At 34.9% G+C, this 19,056-nt stretch overlaps 1 pseudogene; it reads right to left on the reverse strand.

The window, feature by feature from the left end:
- The window catches only part of LOC113083321 (metabotropic glutamate receptor 8-like), a 93,048-nt pseudogene that overhangs the window by 49,698 nt on the left and 24,294 nt on the right, over positions 1–19,056 (reverse strand).

Below are 19,056 nucleotides of genomic sequence, written 5' to 3' on the forward strand. Positions count from 1 at the left end.
ATGTTAATAAGAACACACTTATTTACCTGTCACTACAATTTTCCAAATGCTGTTATACTCCATGTATGTATCAATGTCCTTTCAACTAAACTTTTTGTTTTTTAGTATATTTGTATATATGTGTCACCATTGCTCTCTGAAGGAACTATGTTTCGCTTTTAAGTATTGCTATGCAATGTGCTAAAAATGACAATAAAGTTGACTTTGACCTATGCATATTTCTCTCCTGATTCAAATTTGTCACGGCAGAAAGCCAAATTATGGATAGAGGACTCATATTTTAGAAGAAACAGTTTAAAGTTAAAAAGGTCTTAATGATGGATTTGTTTACAAACACACAGCTTTTTGCTTCTCAAGACATTAACTGATGAACTAGAGTGGTGTGGTTTATTGTGATGTTTTTTAGGACTCTCATTCTAATGGCACCCATCCACTGCAGAGGATCCATTGGGGAGCAAGTGATGGAATTTACATTTCTCCAAATCTGATGAAGAAACAAACTCATCTTGGCCTGTGTACATTTTCATCAAATTTTCATTTCTGGGTGAACTATTCCTTTAAAACCAGAGTTGAATCGGTAAACACAGCAAGGAATAACAGATAGAATAATGATTCCAGTGCAAACACATCTTACCGGTGCACTTTTTAAGGCTTCCTGGCCGCTTTCCATGCATCCCCAGCTTGCATCCAAAGTTCTCCTCCCAGAACTCAGCGAACCACACGTTCCTTCTGTTATTGGACAGCGAGCGGCTCCGGAAGTAGCGATCGAATGCTGAGGAGATAGAGGTGAAGGAAAAAGATTGTAAGCATCTGAAAAAATGGCACACTTTTATGTTGGTGGAGTGGTAGAGCATGCACAAATCCTCGCCGGCATTCCTGCCTGTATGTCTGCGTCTAATCCGTGTCCCCACAGACACAATTATACAATGTGTTCTGACAAAAGTGCTGTAATTAGTGGGTCTATTCCCGAGCTGGTGCCTGCAGGCCTGAGAGCCGGTGCTTCAGGGACAGCACTATGATTACTTGAGTGCAGACAATGACCAGCAGGAGACTTGGATGCACTTGGAGCTATATGGATGTGGTATTAAATATCAGACCATGATGCTAATTGTTCGCAATTTTTTTTTTTTTTTTTAATGCGTTTCCTTTATAATAGGATGAATGAATTCATGTATACTGAGCGCTTGAGATGACTGTAAAATATTTGAAAAAAACACTTCTTCATGACTTACCATGCGTTTTTATAATTTATTCAGTAGTAGTTTGCTATTACTGTTTTTTTAACACTCGTTTTATAAACATGGCACTCGTAAATTTCCAACTGATTAAATAAATAATTTAGAGTTCACTAAAAACTATTTTTCGTAACAAAATATTACAAAAATTACCATGATACAAGGTTTTATTTCGTACAGCTTGATAATCACAGTTTAAAATTCTCTAAGTTTTAAATTTTTAATTTAATTTATTTACATTCACTCCTCGTTCAGAATATAAAACTTTTTGCTTATTCTTTTTACTAACACATAATATGTTTGATCAATTGTCACATACACCACCAATTTGGGTCAGTATAAACATTAAAATAAACTATTATTATTGTTATTATTATAAACTATTTTTATTATTTATGAAATATCAAATTAAATTGATCAGAAGTTAATAATATTAATCATATTAAGAAATAAAAATGAAGTGACAGAGTACACTGACTGAAGTAATGATGCTGAAAATTCAGCTTTGATCACAGAAATAAATTACACTCTAAAACATATTCAGATGGAAAACATTTATTTATTTTATTAAGTGCAATAATTTCGTTTTTTGTTTTTTGACCAAACAATTCCTCTTACTGACCACAGATTTGTGAACGGTAGAATCTGAGTGAGTTCAGTGTTTTCACATGTACGTACCCTCCACCGTGGCACGTTTGGGCAGGATGGTAATGGCCCCTTCTGCTACTCTCTCCTGATGAAGGACCGGTGAAATCTTGGAGCCCCAGCTGTCAGACCCCACCCACAGGAAGTGACCCGTCTGGTTGCTCCTCTTGGCAGCATCCAGCACTCGTCTGCAGACATAAACAAAGACACATCAGCCTCAAACAACAGAACACAGTTCCAGCACATCCATCGCTCACGCCTGACGCTGTGCTGTATCTTATCTGCAGTTCAGATAAATGTACGTCAGGAGCTGCCTGCATCTGTTTGCTGTAACTCACCGACGGACTGATATTCAAATAAAGACATGCTCTCGATCATCACTCATGGATGAGAGTCGGATGGACCCTGGAGATCTAAAGCTGGGATTTCAATGGTCAGCCCTGGGAAGTTTTTGTCCATCTGTCTGCTTCTCACTCATATACTCTCAATGTATTGTTTTTTTGAGAGGGATTTGAGAGAGAGGACAGGAGCGCTGTCAAGCTGCTAGCACATTGTGTCACTGTCAAATATAGTGAGAAAAGCGACTGAAGACCAAATCCAAAACATGAAATTGCGGAAAAACAAAAATGTAATGAAAAGGTCTGATTCAGCATCAAAGTAACATTTATAATTGGTTGTCTTCTTAATTATAAAAGTCTACATAACTTGAGTGTGAGGTCAAGTTAGCATTTGCCTCCAGGGCATACTTAAATTAAATATTGCACTGCTCAGCAGCTGTCAAATCAACAAACATATGTATAGATGGCAGGAATGCCAACATTTCTGAGTGCGATCTTGAAGCACAGAGCAGCACCTCCTCAGGGACTCGCTCAGGAAAGACCAGCGCAATCTGAAGACGTGGAGGAAATTAGAACATCCCTCCCTCCAGGCTCAGAAAGCCTCTCTTTACAGCATTTTTAATTGCTTTCCATCTGTATGAAGGTGCAGTAAAGTTGGACGATGTACAAGTGGCAACAGAGATGAAGGCGGGAGCTGAGCAGAGGCTGCTGGGAGGGATGGTGCTTTCTGGGAAATGTGTTAATGAGTCTATCGTAGCTGTTCCTCCCCTTTTCCACGCTCTGTATTACTGGCTGTGTTCAGAAAAGCATTTTTAATTTACCATATTAATATTTCTGAACTAAACTTCCTGTAATACACAATGCAGTGCATTTGAATCATGGTTATTATACTTAAATAAAACAAAAACTTAAAAAAATGCATTTTTGTACGCAATATATATATTATTTCTGTTAGTTGACAAAGCTACATTTGGTAACAGTTTCTATGAAGCCCGTATTTATAATACATTATGAGGGTATTCTTGCATAATTCATTATAAAAAACCTTATAATATGTTGTATCATCTCATTGAATATTCATAAGAACAGTTTTAATATATTCAATTATTTACTTATTTGTAGTTATAGCTTTTCAGAGTATGATACTTTATAACACAATGAACACATGGTATCAACTTTTACAATGGATTATATTTTTCATTGTTATAATGTATTATAAGTCTCATATCTTGCCATTTTTCTGATGCTACTTTATTTAAAGCGGTCAAAGACCACTAATAATTAGTAGTAATAATAATAATAATAATACATTTTCTCTCAAACAGCCATAAGATCAGATAACAGGTCAGATTAATTTGTAAATGGCATTTGCTTTGAACTATTTTTATTGTAATATCAGTTTATGATTTTAACCTTTAGACAGCTGTTGATAAGTAACTCTGCACTACATATCAACTAGTGGTTGATAACACTTATTTTGATGGTCAACCAGCAGATAAACTGACTATAAGTGTCTTTGCAAGATATATATATATATATATAATATATATACAATTGAATGATAAAAATTTGAAGTAATATTATATGAAATATGCTTTAAAAAAAACTCCTGTTGGGATAACTTCGAATAGGACTATGAACAATAGGCAGTATATAGGATGTACTAAACAGTATTCATTATGCAAGTATTATATTCTGAACACAGCCAGCGTCCTTCCTTTTTACTTTCTTTCTTTCCTTTCTTCCTGAAGGCAGTGATAAACGGTTTCTCTCAGCTGGAGATCTTTAAGAGAGTGGTTAGTGGTTAGTGGATAGTTAGCCAGGGAATGTCTTTCGGGAACAGAAAGGTGACACCTGATATCGTCCTCATTTGCGAACATGATGATGGCCCGGGCGTTAGGGGTCTCCAGGAGGCGGCGGATGATCTTGTCGAATTCCCCAGGCCTCGGCTCCCGAGGGATCTTCAGAGACTGTGCGATACACACACCACCTAGACAGAGAAAGATACTGAGAATCAGGCAATGTTCATTCAACGCACTTTTTCTAAATCCGGCCGTTTGCAAGCGATGCAGTCGGGTCTGTTCATTCAGACAGTGTAATCAAAAACGTGCATATCTACATTGTCTGCCAGAATAAAGGCTGAGATAATTTTATTAATTATAATTCAACACATACATTACATTTTGGAGAAAGTTACCAATTAAATCTGACAACAACTGTCTCATAAATGCTGTTTATTTTGCTCAAATACAGAGTTCTGGCATGAAACTCTAGATGGCGCAGTCCAATAGTTCTAAATCAATCTGAGCTAATGACATCATCATCACATGACACAGCTGATTGGTTCTATCCTGTATAGGTAGCCAGTGATATATGACTAATGCTTGCTGTAGCAGTGCAGCTTGCTTCAGAAACCCTTCACATTAGCAACTGTGACTTCTAACGACACGATGACTTCACCCAATTAGCTCTTTTATTCAGAAGCAATGCTTCCTTTAATATAGTGGCCATATTTCCCCAGTCAAAACTATACGAGTGACAGGTCTTGGGTATTCTATAGCCTTTGACTCCATCAGTCAAATCTTGCCTCCAGGTGCTTCACATAATTTAATCAAACTTAACACAACATACTTACAAAAATCAGGTCTTGACAGGCCATACTGAGGTGGACAGAGTCATATTTCATATTTAATGTTAGCTGTAATATATACGCCTCCAACCCATCAAGAGCTCAATTTTATCATTAACGTGGGTGAATGATGGCTTTCCTTCTGTTACAGTCCATTTAATGAGCGCCAGAATTTTCCTCAGTGAGCCATGACACCGTGTGCCAAACCAATGTGACTCCTTATACATTCTGTCACAATGACAAATACTAATTAGCCTTAATTAATGCCCCTCACAATGGTAATCACCAATCTGTTGCATTCATGCCCTGTGAGTTTATGGTGTGCAATATTTGCTTGGGGCTACACTACAGAAGAAACAGTCATTTAGCTCATTAGCTGCCATTTTTGTTTTGTTTCTTTTTTTTTTTTTTGGCCACAAAAGGTATTTATTAATATTTATGCTACATTAAAGCCAGATTGTGACACTATGAATAAAACATAGCTTTGAAGATATAACACATTCAAAGTTTAAGTTTTTTTAAAGAAATTAATAGTTTTATTCAGCAACGATACATTACATTGATCAAAAGTGAGAGTAAAGACATTATAATTATGGTTTCTGAAGGACCATCTGATCCTGATGCTGTAAAATGATGCTAAAAACTCTGACTGATTGATTGATTGAAATCCCATTTCTGAGTTGCAAGATGTTAACTCACCATTGTAAATGTATATAATGCACAAGTGTCTGATATGAATTTTTTTTAAGAAAAGACAGAATACTGAGATATAAACTTGCAATTGCAAGAAAAAAGTTGTGAGATTAAAAATGTTTTTTATTATTATTGTTGGGGTTTATACAGAATTTTGAGAGGGAAAATCATTTTTATTTGAAATGTACATGCAGAATGGTGAAATGTGAAATTGGAATTGCAAGAAAAAAAAAGTCACAATTCTTAGTTTATTTTTCACAATTCTTACTTTTTGATCATTTTATTTTTTCGAATACGAAACTTTTATCAAAAGAAAAAACTTACAACTGCAAACGATTGCATGGTAGTGAATCTTACACATTTTTGTACTATACACATACTTCTAAAATACACACCTATCGAATGATATTTACATACATTAGTTATCTCACTGCAACATGATCAAAACAGCAATGAATGCTTTCATCACACTAAAACGCTGCCTGTTGGATAAATATGAGAATAGCTACTGTTCTGAAAACAGCTAAGCTACTGTCACGCTACCAAACCAATGTAGCAACAACACAAGGCACAGAGCATGTCTTTCTAACTCACTGATGTCTCTCCAAATCTCTTTCCAAATTCAGAATGAGGCTTTTATGTGCCATAAATGGGAAAACATCAAAAGGCCAATGAATTAGCATTCCATTCTTGGTGGCTTTTCAATACACCAAATTCCTTTTGCATTTTGTGCCTTTCCATTTATTCGGCGTTCAATAGCAGATACAGCGCAGGGACTCGTACTCAGCTAAATGCAAGGAAGAGAAACACTGGCTTTACTGAAGCTCATAAATTGTTGCATGAGCAGACATCAGCATTGCAGCATGTTGCAGAGAGTGAGCTGGAAGATTTGGGGCTTGAGCACTGAGATAAGCAGCTCCGCCTACCATTGACTAATGCATGAGCCCTAAGTGTAAAACTCAAGAAAATTAGTCACTAGACAATTAATATGCATGAATGACTGCATTCAAATATGCCCAGTTTATTTATAGTTCTGAAAGAACTGGCAGAATAAGTGTGAAGCCGTCATGCACACACTTCAAAACCTTCTAAACAATTCACTGTAATAATACTCAAAGTGCACCGCGACTTCTCTAATTGTATAAAGCAGCAGTTTGAAGTCATTTAAGCAGCTTGTCTGGTAATAAAATGATCCCTCCTATATCATAGACATGAGAAGCTCCAGCATCTCTGCTAATCTTTAATGATTGGATTTTCACTGCTTTATGAATCATGAATTATCTAATTGTATCCAGCCTCGCATATTGCCCCTCAAACACACACATGGGCCTGCTAATGCTGTCATTTATTTCCATTGCTGGGAATCTGATTTTTTTTCCTTAGTAAAACGATTCACATTGGGTTATTAACTTTCTGTTTGATGGCAGTTTGGTTCTGTGGCTGACCGAAGGCAACTATTTACTCTCTTACAAGAAAATGCTATCAGTTCTAAAATTAAATGATGAGAAAATCGGAATTATGAGATGTCAAATCATAATGAGAAATGAATTCAGAATTGTCAGACAAAAATAAATAAAGTTGGAATTATGAGATGTAGTCAATTATGATTTTTTTTTTTTTTTTATGATATGCAACAAAATACATTTGGAGTTATTAGATGCATAATGCATAACTATGAGAAAAAAGTTTGTCATTATTTGATGTCATCATTATGATAAATTATTTTGTTCCAAATTTCACATTTAGTTTAATATGTTACTTGCCATTTCTTTAAAATTGACTAGCACTTTCCGAGTGAATATTGTTTCAGAGTCATTTTTTTTTTTTTAAGTAAATCAATTAATAAAAATAAAAATTACAGGATTATGATATAATGTCAGAATTATGAGAACATAAATCTGTAATTATGAGAAAAAAGACAATAATGAGAAAGTTGGAATTATGAGATACAGTCATAAATATGACTTCTTAAGTGCTGTTTCTTTGAAATTATTTGTGAAACTTACAAGCAATTTCTGAGTTTCAAAGCCATTTTTGAATGTACTTTTTGGACAATCCAGTAAATGAAACACTCATATACCCAAAACAAGCTCAAAGCCCAGGGCAGGAAGAGTCACTAAACACTCTCAATGAAGGGGATTTATTGTCAGTCACTCTGGCGGTGATGCATGTTGAGCTTTTTAAGCAAAATGCAAACATCAAAATCACAAACATTCATCTTGACTTGAGTCATGAGACATATGCTTAATGGAGATTTGATTCATTCCACATTAGTGCCTGAGTGACAAAGCACGTTTCAGGGCGGTAATGGCAAACTCATGGCAGCACAATCCTTATTACTGTAGCTTATTACACCATCCATAAAGCAACAAAAGTGTGCCTTACTTCTTCTATGGAGAAATTGAACGCTCTCAGAAATTAAGGACCACTGAGGTGGTGAAAGCTCACCTGGATTTGTCCCCAGAGAGGTTTCCAACCCTTCCTGAAGGGGCAGATATCGGTTAATACCAATAACGTGCAATACAACTCAGAATGGCAGTTTAAAAAATACCCAAATCTAATGCTTAATATCCTATGTGTATTGTTTCCCCATGGCGCTGACCTCCTCCGCTTTCCGCATGAGGTGATTCGGTCGTCAGTTCCTCCAGACATCAAATGTGGGAGCGTTTCTTGCTCATGAAAGCAGCACAGAAGCTTTGGGAACGTGTTTATTCAACATCTCCACCCACACACACACACATCACAAAGGTGTTCGAATACAACCCGCATCCACCCACACGCGCGTGCCTGACGCCATGCGTTTCACACCACACATTCACTGCCATACACTGCCCATGCAGAGAAATGATAAATGCATGAAGAACACGACAATCATTTTGATGCAGAACATTTCTGTGCACTAATGCAGGACTGAAACGGCTTGAGTGAAGGCCTCAATTGTTTGGACTGAACCAGAGAAGCGTATTTTATGCCTAAAGGCCTTGTTATGAGAATAAATGTGTAATTACATACAGTATGTGTATATATGTGTGTAAATGTGTCCAGATATATAGTCAATTATGAAAAACCCAAGTCAAAATTATGATATATGAAACCTTAATTATTAGAAATAAATTGAGAAGTTAATTATGAAAATTCAGTCAGAATTATGTGATACAAAGTCATGAATTATGAAAAATTAAGTTGGAATTGTGAGATATAACTCATGAACAAAACTGACTTCGCTTCGGTTGGCTGGTGTGCATGATAGTTGTGAGAAATAACAGCTTGTATACCAACAACACGAACCAAACTTTGACATCAAACACACTTGATCCGGAGCTGTGAAAGCGCCATAAGTCTTTGCATCAGCATGAGCTCAGAGAGCCGTTCCCTTTGTCCTAAAAAAATACTGTCAGTGCTTCTTTCGACACTCCATCGTGGCTTTAAAAAAGACAAGTTTGTGTTTTGCAACCCAGAGGCGCATTGGAAACGGTGCCGCGGAAGACTTTGAAGTGGGGCATCTGGTAGAAATGAGCCTTAGACAACAGAGAAGAACAGACAGCTCTTCGCTCTTGCTTGGTGGACCATGTCTAATTGGATTCTGAGACAGGATTTTGGTGATTTAATACAGTAACTCTCCTAACATGCGTTCTTAAAGACTCAATTAAACAGTGATGCTTACTCTTGTTGGGAAAAGCATTGAGGTCATGCTTTCTGAGTTGGGCTGGTAACGGATACACTCGCCAGAGGCTTCGTCTATGGCACGGATCAATTATCCACAGGCTTTTAGGGAGTTACACTGGAATCTGAAGCGAAAAAGTGACCGACAGTGGATTCCCGGTCATTACGGTCTCAAGGTCAGTAAATCCCTGTTATAAATCCTTCTGACACATTAGCTTTGTTCTAGACACCGTCCATTTCTCTCAAGTGTTGTGCTCACTTATCAGTGAATCAGAGAGATTTGTTTTGTCTGAGGAGTTTGACAGAAAGCAAACCTATGAAAGAGAAAAATCTCATTTCCCTGCGTGAATCCTAATCAAGTGTTCAACTATTAAAGCAGGTTTAGACTTGCCTGCACGAACAAATAAGAAAAAAAACGACCGTAAGACAATACAAGCGTCCAGCTAGACATTTTCAACCACACAAATACTCAACATTTGTCAGTAGTAATTATTTCATTTAAAGATGTACTTCAACAAAATTTTACATAGATTCTGGTCATGCAAATACATTTAATGAGGACTGAAGTGTTCACACTTCAAAAAGGCCAAAAAGTCTCTTCGTAAAAGTGGTCCAAAAGAGTTTCCTGAAGCCTTGCAGCAGTTTAGCAAGAGCATGAGACCAGAAAAAGAGACACTGACACTGACTCTTGAACCATATCTTTTGAATCCGTTCACAAAAACAATATGAATCATACTGAACTGGCTGCCAAGGTCAACTCTCTGACACATTGGAAAGATTAATACTGCCTTTAAATTGAGTTTTGTTCCATGCACAAAGCTACTGCATGGCTTAGGAATACTTTATACTATTTTTATGGTGCCTTTGTATCATTTTTTAAAACCTGAAAGTTTCAGTCCCCATGCTTTTGCTGGGAAAATAAAATGACCAGTGCTCTTCAAAAAGTCCCCTTACATAATTTTTCATGCTAGTTAAGACAAATCCAGTCAAAACACCAGCCAAACATCATTAACATGCATCCCAATCAGGGAAAGAGCAGAAAACATGCAGTGAAACTACATCTATGATTCACTTACAAAAATGACTCTCTCTTACGAGACATGAAAAATTCATTTCCATTATGACAGAATAACCGTGCATAACCCCTGCTGGTGCACAACTGAATATAATTGAATATAAAGTGAGAATATTTCCTTTTCAGTGCATATAATAAGACTGTGAATGTGCCGTGAACAGAAAGGAAAGAACATGTCAGTCGATTAGCATTGAAACTAAGTTCTACTTCCTCCATCTACAACACTCTGTACCTTATGCTGATTTTTGGGGTGTAGAGTTTGCTGCTCTGTTAGTCTCACTATGCAATTCAAATATTGACATTTTTAAAGGATGCAATATTCTGTCAGGCTTGCGGTTTGAACTCTGATGAGACTGATTAATGAAGAGAGTAGGAAAGTGGGAAATGATGTTACGTATCATTTAACAGATGCATTCACTAAGTGACTTGTAATACACAAAACTGCAGAGTGATGGGTCGTGATTCATTACGAGCCCTGCATTACTGTTATTACAGGGTAATGTCATGTCTTTAGATATGTATAACTAGCAGGCACAGACAGTGCTTGACAAAATTGAACAAAATAATAATAATAAAAAATTGCTAAAGGCAAATTTTAAAGAATGCAAGAAAAAAATAAGGGTTTCTCTTCAAGTATGCACAATTGTTTTAAGTGCTCTCATTAAATAAATGACTCAACAGAATGAAATGCTTCATTATTAGCCATGTTTAATAGGCCAAGAAGAAGAGAAAAAAAACAAATTGAAGGAAAAAACAGCTTCTGGACCTTATTTAGTTCATAAAGTTTATATATACACGTGTATGTTTTTTCACTGGGAAAGTGCCAGTTTAAAGAAATTTACAACAATGTAACATTAAATTATACATTACATTTTTAAGCAGCAAGACAATTGTTATTTTCTTGTAAAATATACCCCAATATTTTTTTTAATAAGTTGTATACTTCAACAAAAATATAAAATAAATGTTCGTCATAAAAAGTCCCCATGCTTTGAACAAAAGCTTATGCAGTTTAATATTTACTTAATTTGTTTAATATATACATACTAAATAGTCTAAAAAATAATAATATTTTTAACTTTTAAAATTTTACATTTTAAATGACTCATACTACTGTAAATTGTCTTTTTTAAATTTTCATTTGACTTTTTATCTAATGCAAACCTTTTCTATATTCAATAGTTAGTCATCCTAGAGTTGGCTAGGACGTAGCATTTTTTTCAGTGTAGAAACTCATCCTAAATTACTCATCCAGTACTGTTTGTGCTACAATCATGACTCATGAGAGACACCTCAATCATCCATCTTCTCCGTCTACTCTTCCTAGTGATCTGATTTCTGCCTGAAACAACCAAACAGGCAAAAACACAAGCGAACGCACTCCCCTGCCTAATTCGTCTGCAACGCAAAGTCACAATTCACTCACAAGAGCAAATCAAAGCAGGGACCTTTGGTTCTTCACACTTCTGAGACCTTTAGAGTCTTTTATGTTATGAAAGACATATTTACAGACGGGGATCCGTTGACCAATTACTCTGAGGGATCTTACGAATGTGGTCTGTATCCACAAAAAGAAAGTCACATCTGAAGAGACTGAAACACTGGAGACCATCAGGGTTTGATCATTGAAAGGATAGAAACCGAGACTTAATCGAGCCGTCATGTGCTATATCATTGTGTAGAGCAAAGAAGCCTTCAGAATATAATACAAAAATACTCATTACTAAATACTACTTTTAAATAGTATGTAAATGATATGCACTGTGTATAACAACAAATATTACAAAACCTGTTCACGTAGTTCAATTTTTATCCAGCGCATTACCCTAAAAATGCACAAGCAATACAAAAAACGTAAAAAAAAAAAAAAAAAAATATAGGGAAAATTCCTTAATATTAACAAAGTATATGTGCCTTTTTTTTAAAAGATGATATGCAGTGAGGGAAACTGAAGAAAAGAGCTCGACTTTCTATCTATCTGTTGCTAATTTATTGGCTTGTTTAAATCCAGACAGGTGTCCCGAACGAAAGCTGATAGCTGAAACAATGATTGAACAGCTACTAGATAAATTGAGCGAATTTGTATATTTTTGGCTAAAGATTTCTTTAGAATTATAAGTAATTGCTCAACATAAGACCAGGTGCATGTATTTAAAAACAATTTGAAGAATTAAATCACTGAAAGGTTCTTTGCAGAACCAAAAATAGTTTTTTACTCTTAAAAATCACTATGATAACCTGTTTTTAAAACCTTTATATTTAATAATAGAGACAATTGCTCATCATCAGACTGGAAATGGAAGGTCAAGTCAATCTCCGAAAAATTTTAGATAGAGCATAAGATGCAGTGTAGTAGCAGGTCAATCAAGTATGCATACAGAAAATGAGCTTATTATGCACACAATACATACTATATATACTTCAGAAGAATAAGTAGCATAACAACATGAACAGTCGATGGCTATGCATGTAAATAAAGCTCTCAGGAGGGGGTTTCGTAATTGATGTCACATTGAATCCCTATTGCAAAGCAGGGTTGGGTTTAAAGGTCATGATCCTGGAAACTAGACCACATATGGTGTACATCTTCAGGCTTGCATCTCAATCAGCATCAATCTACCTTCTGAGACGTCATGAACGTTATAACCTGGCTTTATACGGTTTATACTGATGTGCTGTTTCCTACAGCAGCATATATGAAGCTCAGACAGAACAGAAGACATGCATCACTACTTCTGTAGGTTAACCTCGGACGGTTTCACACAAGATGAATCCCGCAACACAAACACTACAAGATCCTTTTGCTTTTAAAAGAATGGTTCGCTCAAACATTGAAATTCATCTACTGAACCTTATATCGTCACAAATCCATATATTTTCTTTATTCTGTTGAGCAATGCAGAATATCTGTGGATATTTTTATATGGTTTTGAAAAAAAGTCACTTATAAATTTATTTGATTTATAATACAGAAGAAGAAAAAATCTGCAAAATTGTGAAATATTATTAGAATTTAAAATAATTATTTTCTATTTGAATATATTTTAAAATGTATTTTTTTCCTGTGATGAAAAGCTGAATTTTCAAGAGTCACATGATCCTTCAGAAATCATGCTACATAATAATAATAATAATAATAAAATCTTCAACATTTGAAGAACAGCATTTATTTAATAGAAATCTTTTATAAATTATAAATATCACTTCAGGTCAATTCACATTGAAATGCTGATGAATAGAATTAACTGAAGTTAAAATCCAAAATGTTTGAATGGTAGTGTATATAAAGGAAAGGGGAGAAAATATTGTATTAACAATAGATTATAAACACCGTTTCTCACTTGTGACTTTTAGTGCCAATCTCCCTTCAAAAAAGAAAAAAAACATCATGAAAGCACCATAAAAGTAGTTTGAAGTCACTCAAAGCACTTTTTGAATAACTTTTATGGTGCCTTTTGTCATTTTTGTATAGCTTGGCAGAACCAATCACAGTCCACTTTCACTGCACGGCTCTAACAAGCTTCAAATTATCACCATTTGTTTTTAGTAGAGGAAGAAAATCAGATCAGCATGCAAATTGAGAACAACATGAAGGTGAGAAATTATTTCTGATTAATTTCTCAATTTTCATGTGAACAATCAATTTAATACGTTATGCTACCCTTGCCTTACCAAGAGAGTGTCTCTTCCACCAAACCTTGGTAACATTATACACTCCTCAAGCTTCTGTTAATCTACTCGTGTCTCGACATCCACCTGAAGCAACATCACTACACTGAAAACCAGCCGACGTTCATCTCTACAGGACACACGCCGTGTTTACTTGAATCCCCAAGCGCTGATCCCTGTTTGCCAGGACGCATTGAACAAATGCCATTCTTAGTTTAGCTACGGTTATTTGTGAAGACAACATAGTGTGACCAAGAACAAGAACAAGTGGCCCGCGATAGCTGTGCTGGCATTTGCTTTGGTTTATTAAGGTCAAACAGTGAGTTTCAGATACCGGCAGACTATCCGCTATCTCCGACTTCCTTCCGTCCCCGTTGAGCACCGGCATGTGAATTATTCCTTTCCTCCCGCTGATTTCCAGAGCGGAATATGACAGCTCTCAGCCGTCTGAGAAGCACCCAAGTGTAGATTCTGTAAAATCCCTCAAGCAAGCTTGAACAAGGGAGATCGATGCACCGTTCTGATTGCTTCTGCTCTACTGAGAGAATGAAGAAACCCAGCAGACACGAGGCAGCTGAAATGACAGCTTTGCACAGCAGTGCCGATGGTCTCATGGTTACTGGAAAAGAGCTCGGAGCAGAGACCGTATGCACTAATTCACTTATAGGTCAGACGCTTCAGGCAATCTGTGATCGTGATGTGACAGTAGTGTAGTCTTTACAGCTCTTCTAAACCCGTTCTTCATCGCTGCTGTGGTAGGAGGGTGAACATTTGAGAGTCCTGGCATCTGGAGATTCAGTTTTGCACGGTGATATAAAAAGATTAAAGTTCATGTTTAAGGACAAAAAGTCCCATTTTGAGAATGAAAATTCAAATGATTATATTAATAGGCAATTGAATCACTTTTTTTCAGAATTCTGTTCACATCTCACAATTCTGAATTTTTTTTTTTTCTTTTTCACAATTCTGTGCTTGCATCTTGAAAATCTAAGAAAAAAGTTGTAATTACGTTTTTCATTTTTTTTATTCTGTTGTGGTAACGGATTTCCATACAATAAGTTTTATTCACAGTCTTACATGAGATAAGTGCATGTAAAATTATACTCATTGTAAGTTAAGGTAAACTAAGAACTTGTTGCAGTCACATGTCAATATCTACTGTATATTACAATATGTATTCATATTTATATCTGCTATATATATATATATATATATATATATATATATATATATATATATACATACATACATACACATACATACACAGTACAGACCAAAAGATTGGAAACATTACTATTTTTAATGTTTTTGAAAGAAGTTTCTTCTGCTCATCAAGCCTGCATTTATTTGATCAAAAATACAGGAGAAAAAAACAGTAATATTGTGAAATATTATTACAACTTAAAATAATAGTTTTCTATTTGAATATACTTAAAAAAATAATTTATTCCTGTGATGCAAAGCTGAATTTTCAGCATCATTACTCCAGTCTTCAGTGTCACATGTAACATCAGAAACATGATCTTTTAGAAATCATTCTAATATTCTGATTTATTATGAGTGTTGGAAACAGTTCTGCTATCTAATATATTTGATGAATAAAAGGTTAAAAAGAACTGCATTTATTCAACAAAAAAAAAATTCTAATAAAATATATTCTTTACTATCACTTTTTATCAATTTAACACATCCTTGCTGAATAAAAGTATTGATTTTATTTAAAAAAAGAAGAAAAAAAATTACTGACCCCAAATTACTGACCAGTAGTGATTACAAAATATTTATATTTTAAAAACATAGCTTCCTTTTTTTTTTTTTTTTTTTTTTATCAAAGTATCCTAAAAAAGTATCACATGTTCTGAAAAAATATTAAGCAGAACTGTTTCCCACTTTGATAATGAATCATCATATTAGAATGATTTCTAAAGGATCATGTGATAATGATCCTAAAAATTCAGCTTTGCATCACAGAAATAAATGATAATTTAAAAGTATAATAAATTTAAAAACAATTATTTTAAATTGTAATAATATATCACAATATAAAAAAAAAAAATCTTGATTTTTGATCAAATAAATGCAGGCTTGATGAGCAGAAGAAATATATAATAATATATATATATATATATATATATATATATATATATATATATATATATATATATATATATATATATATATATATATATATAATATATTTATATATTAGATTTTTAAGAATTTATATGTTAAATAATTTTGCTACTCAAGTAAATGTCTTTTGATTTAAGAATATTTGTACTGGAAATCAAGACAATATTTTAACTGCCACTTCTTTTGAAGGACAGAACTATATATATATATATATATATATATATATATATATAGAGAGAGAGAGAGAGAGAGAGAGAGAGAGAGAGAGAGAGAGAGAGAGAGAGAGAGAGCGAGAGAGAGAGAGAGAGAGAGAGAGACTGGATTATTTTCCCCACTATATTAATTTCCACCTGCTCTTTTCTTTGACACCTAGGTTAGAACCTGGGATGTAATAGAGGATAAATGTCAAGAACCATGAACGCAGAGTGACACAACATAATTTCTGTGTTGTCAACATGCCAAGAGTGTGTTCTGCCTAAGTGCGTGTTTGCTGTTCTCTAAACCGAACACGCTCTTCTGCAGCTGCCGGCCTAACTGCCTATACTGAGCGTGAAGCATTGCTGCTCGTGAAATACAGAAACATGTCCACATGACGCAAATGAGATGTTCTGAAGACTAATCAGTAATTCAAATGATTCTCTAAACTATGGGAACAATCGGCAGTTTCGTACGCATGACTCTCCATTAATAGAGCATTCAAAGTTTGTCATTTGAAGGATGGAGCGTCCGCCTTTATACGAATCACCCTTCCTTTAATTGCACTATTACAAGGGCAATATGACCAGCAACAGCGATTTGCGAGAGACAATTTGCGATGGAGCTGAAGTCACACATAAGGTGAAATGAAATTGTGTTGTAGTCAAATTTTTAAAGGAATGATTCACCCAAAAATTTTAATTAGCTGTAAATATATGCATTCTCAGGCCGACCAAGATGTACTGTAGTTTGCTGCTTCATTAAATTTGCAGAAATTAAGCATTACAAAAAATTCAGTCTCTCCAATAGATCCTCTCTGCGGTGAATGGGTGCCGTCAGAAGGGGAGTCCAAACAGCTGATAAAAACATCACAATGATCCACAAGTAATCCACACCACATGGGATTTAACCAAATGCACAGCACACTATGGTTCTGACCCCAGGGCAACTAGAAAAAAATACACACACACAAAATGCAAAATAATGTCCCAGAGCTTTTGTAACTTATCAAAAATATGGTAAATAAATCTGAGTTTATGAGTTACCTTCGAGGTATTAAAGGTACTAAACACAAACAGCTTTACCTCACACTCACAGGGTGTCATGACTAACAGAGTTTAATTACTTTATGCGCTGCCATATATGCTAAAAGAAAGAAAAAAACAAATTTTCTTTAGTAACAATAGCTGCACACTGCGTGCCCTGCTATTATTACTGCTCGATCTGCAGCATCAAAGCAAAGAAAATTATATTTTACAGGATTTTCATTCATATTAAAGTTTGTGCAAATAATATAAGATCAGAACACTCTTGTGTTTTTGTTAATGTAAAACTGGTATTTTACAGGAGTTGTCTGAATTTCATGTGATGAGATAAAAAATACAATAAATAGCCCAGACATCTTTGTTTTGTCTTTGCTGGATGCAAACAAAACTGAACAGCATAGACTGATTCACAAAAGAGTTACTGTTATGAAATTATTTCCTTATTGAGCAATGAACAAAAACTAGTCTAACCTAATTAGAGTAAATTTGCCAGATTTATTTATAAATTTGTAAATAAATGCATGAATAAAGAAATTAATAAATCCGTATACACAGAAATTCACAAATGCATTAATAAATGTGTACATTTATATGCATTTATAAATGCAAATTAATAAAATTAATACATGCACAACCTCATTAATTAGATGCATGCATAAAAAGCATGCATATTTAATTCAAGACATACTCTTAATGTCTTGAACTAAATCTAAACTATATTAAGACATTATAAAATACACCTCATTATAAGTCTTAATATATTATGCAATTCTGTTTTTCAGTACATTTATAAATTTACCAAAAACCAAGACAAAAATACGTATTATGAAAATTATATTTTGTTGTGCATGCATTGATACAATTGTCTACAATCATAAAGACGTGCTTGTTTTCAGATAAGCTTGACTAAATCTGAACTGTTGCATTATTTTTTTTTAGTGAAGCATATTTTAGTGATGTTGTACCTGTCATTCAGGTTTGATTTCGGCATCATAGTTACATTTCATCTACATCATCTTTATAGCTTCGGAAAAAATCATATGCGTCTCATCAAATTTGTTATATGGGGGTGTCCACAATGTTCAGAGCCACATTTGGCCCTAGAAAAGAGATATGAAGATATTGTTTTTGACAGAGAGGCGGCATATACACTCCAGCAACAAGCAATCAATGCACAATTTATATCTCTTCCACAGACTGGTGTGGAGCAAAGCCCTCGCAGTGGGGAGAAAAGCACGCGCAAATCAAGGCACTCAAATTCACAAAGAAATCCAGCAGAGAAATAAACACGCACGCAATCCATCCTCTCATGCTTCCCTATAAAACAACATGATTATTCCCTGGACATGATAATAAAATAGCCTGGTTCATTAAGCATTTCCAAGCTGAACGAAAGCAGTTGTGATGTTTTGTGAAGGCCAGACGGCTGCCACTTTTATGATTGGACCTTGCTGTTTATACAGTACATGATATCTGATTGCATGCACTGAAGTCCAGTCTTCAATGGGTGAAAGTAAAAATAAAATTATATATAGGCAATATACTGTAACATTTCTAAAAGGTTTGCTTCTTAGTAAATGTAAATGAGAACAAGATAAATCTGACACTGGTTAAGATGTCATTATAAATTGCAAACATATTGTATTAAATAATCATCTAATGTACTCTTTGTTGGCTTGACAAAACAGGAAAAAATACCCCCAAGAGCCACAGCTCCTGAACTAAATATGATTGA

The sequence above is a fragment of the Carassius auratus genome, unplaced genomic scaffold (assembly GCF_003368295.1).
Source record: "Carassius auratus strain Wakin unplaced genomic scaffold, ASM336829v1 scaf_tig00037769, whole genome shotgun sequence".
Lineage (NCBI taxonomy): Eukaryota > Metazoa > Chordata > Actinopteri > Cypriniformes > Cyprinidae > Carassius > Carassius auratus.